General features: G+C 36.4%; 1 pseudogene; it reads right to left on the bottom strand.

The window, feature by feature from the left end:
- Window positions 1–2160: 2160 nt before the first annotated feature.
- On the bottom strand, window positions 2161–2983 carry LOC102248614 (annotated as a pseudogene).
- Window positions 2984–3351: the final 368 nt, after the last annotated feature.

Here is a 3351-nt window from a genome sequence, read left to right as displayed (position 1 = left end):
AGTTTCTTTATCCATTTTGAGTTTATTCTTGTGTATGGTGTTAAGTTGGTGGTCTAGTTTCATTTTTTTGCATGTATCTGTCCAATTTTCCCAACACCAGTTATTGAAGAGACTGTCTTGACCCCATTGTATTGCTCTTGCCTCCTTTGTCAAATATTAATTGAACGTAATGGCTTGGGTCAATTTCTGGTGTCTCTGTTCTGTTCCATTGATCTATATGCCTGTTCTTGTGCCAGTACCATGTTTTTTCAATTACGGTGGCTTTGTAATATAACTTGAAATCTGGTATTGTGATTCCTCCAACTTTGTTCTTCTTTCTCAAGATTGTTGCTATTCTTTCTCAAGATTGCTGTTGCTATTCAGGGTCTTTTTTGGTTCCATATAATTTTTTGGAGTGTTTGTTCTAGATCTGTGAAATATGTCATTGGTATTTTAATAGGGATTGCACTGAATCTGTAGATTGTCTTGGGCAATATGGACATTTTAATGATGTTGATTCTACCAATTTATGAACATGGTATATTCTTCCACTTATTTATATCTTCTTCTATTTCTTTTTTCAATGTCCTGTAGTTTTTCAAATACAGGTCTTTTCCTAAGTATTTTATATTTTAATTTTTTGTTGTTGCAATGGTAAATGGGATTGCTTGTTTAGTTTCTCTTTCTGAGTGTTCATTATTGGTGAATAAAAAAAAGCCATCAATTTTTGGGTGTTGATTTTGTGGAGTCTTTAGGGTTTTCTATGTACAATATCATGTCATCTGTGAATAATGAGAGTTTTACTTCCTCCTTTCCAATTTGGATGCCTTTTATTTCTTCTTCTTGTCTGATCGCTGTGGCTAGGAGTTCCAATATTATGTTGAATAAGAGTGGTGAAAGTGGACATTCCTGTCTTGTCCCTGTTCTTAGAGGAAATGGTTTTAGCTTTTGCCCATTGTGTATGATGTTTGCTGTAGGTTTGTCATATATGGCCTTTACATGTTGAGATAAGCTCTCTCTATTCCCACTTTGCTGAGAGTTTTTGTAACAAACTAAAGGCCTGGTGCACAAAATATGTGCACTTAAGGGGGGTTCCCTCAGCCCAGCCTGTGCCCTCTTGCAGATGCTCCTGTGTTGAGCATCTGCCCCCTGGTGTTCAGTGCGCATCATAGAGACTGGTCGTTCCACAGTTTGGTTGATTTGCATATTAGCCTTTTATTATATAGGATATTTTAAATGCAAGGATTCATGGTTAGATCTTCTACATCTAATTAACAAAGGCTCATGTTGTAGAAGGAATAACTTACCTTTTTTGCCTTGCTACATTAGGACACACCCACCCCTTTGCCTGCCCCTTGCAGGTCTTCCCACTAGAGGGCAGCACATCCCCACCCCAGTTCCATTTATCTCAGGCTTGGCCATAAGGACAAGGAGTCCAGGGGTCTCCATATCAAAAAGCACCTCAGGTAATTCTCAAGAACACTGAGAATTTGAGAAACATTTCCCTAAATGGTATAATTTATAGGTTCCACCACTAGGTCAGATGTTGCCATATTATGAGTTACAGGGGATTTACAAATTTGTCCTTATCCTAATGTATAAAACAAAACCACAATATCCAAGCAATTATGTAATAAATTAAAGGTACCTAGATTCTTAAGAGATTAAAATAGTACTGTCAGCTCTGAATCTACCTGTTTCACGGGCTTCTCTAAAAATTAAAGGCTTAGCCATCTGAATTAATAAATTCAACGTATTCCAACTGTTATAAATTAATGATTTTTGCCTTGTTTTACCTGTCTCATGACTGAACATTAATTAATTAATTAATTAATTAATATTTTAAAATAAATATTATGGCTTTAACGAGGTTTTTAAATAAATTATTATGGTTTGTTTAACGAGGTTATTTCTACATCAGATTTTAGTTCAAAAGCAGTTATATGTGTGTAATCTGAAGAGAATGATGTATAATTCATAAGACTCATCTTAAATCTTTCTTCCATGGACTTCCCCCATCTTGCTGCTTAGCAATAAAAGCATTTTTAGGTTCATATAAACACATTATTTACAACTGCTTGAACAGGAAATTAATATATAAATATCACTGGGCATTCAGTAAATAAGACACAGGCCAATAAGTTCAATTGTGAAAGGTAACATGAAAAAGGTTTGGAAACCTTAAGACTGGGCAATCTGCCGTGTTTCCAACATGTCTTCAACTACCTTTAGAGAACATGTGGTTTCCTTCTTCCTTCAGCCTGCAAACTGATAAGCTGTTTATTTGACTAGCTGCCAACTAGCATATTTCATGGTGTCCTTTTTTTTTTTTTTACTTGGTTTTGGATTAGAAGCAATATGACTTGCTCATATGTAAAGTCCAAACAAAGCTCTCATATTTCTGCTGTTCAGTGTCAATGCCTGTGTAAAACACTTTCTTAAAAGTTCAAGTCCTCCTTGGGTGTGTTTCACCTCAGCGTACTGCTGACAGTGTACATGGTTTGTGGATTAGTCAGCATAAGCCCCTCCAAGGAAAAAGCTGCTTTAGTGTGGTCATGTTCATTGATAAGAAGCCATGCACATTCAGGCCAGGTTTCTTGGCCTCCAACAAATTGTTCCAGACACTCATTCACTTCTCGAATGGCCTCCACACTTTCCCTGGGCTTTTAGAGTGGCAATCTTATGCTTTCCTGGTGCAGTGTTAGTTGGACCTTCATGTAAGATTAGATCACACAGCTGTACAGCATCATCATATCTTTCCATGGCTGCAAATCTCATGCCAGTTAGTGCTTGATTCTGTGACTGCCAGAGAACTATCTTCTCAACTCCTTAGCCAAGCCAAGCCAAGTCATCCTGCCCATAGTCTAGCGCTGCACTATCACCTGTTTATATAGATCCAAATATCAGCTCCAAGCTTAGTAGCATGTCCATTAATAAATTCCTGTTTAACTCTCATAATTTCTGACAATTTTATGAGTTTTCTTTCCTCTAATTTCTCTTTCATTTCTTCCTAAGTGATCTCATAAAGCTCTCACGCCACTTATAAACAATGTTTGGCAAATGGTTAACACATGATCACATCGCATCATGCTTGGTAATTGGTTCTGTTGTCTACTGGCATGACTTTCTGTAGCAGTTTTAATGCTTGTTCCGATGTGTGCTAAGCCACGCCCTAGCCATGTGCATTTGTTTGCTCTTGGTGCCTGGTGAAAACATAGGTTTACTAGACCTATTCAGTATAAATGTCAATTTATTGTAATACATATAGAAAACTTTTCTGGAGAATTAAACTTTTCATACATATTTAATTTTAATTATACAAACATATCTACATTAGTAAAACAGAAAAACTAACTAATTTGTCAATTTTTA

This window comes from Myotis brandtii, unplaced genomic scaffold, assembly GCF_000412655.1.
Source record: "Myotis brandtii unplaced genomic scaffold, ASM41265v1 scaffold803, whole genome shotgun sequence".
Taxonomy (NCBI): domain Eukaryota; kingdom Metazoa; phylum Chordata; class Mammalia; order Chiroptera; family Vespertilionidae; genus Myotis; species Myotis brandtii.
Note: the sequence above shows the minus strand (reverse complement) of the source record. Positions and strands in the feature narration are given on the sequence as shown.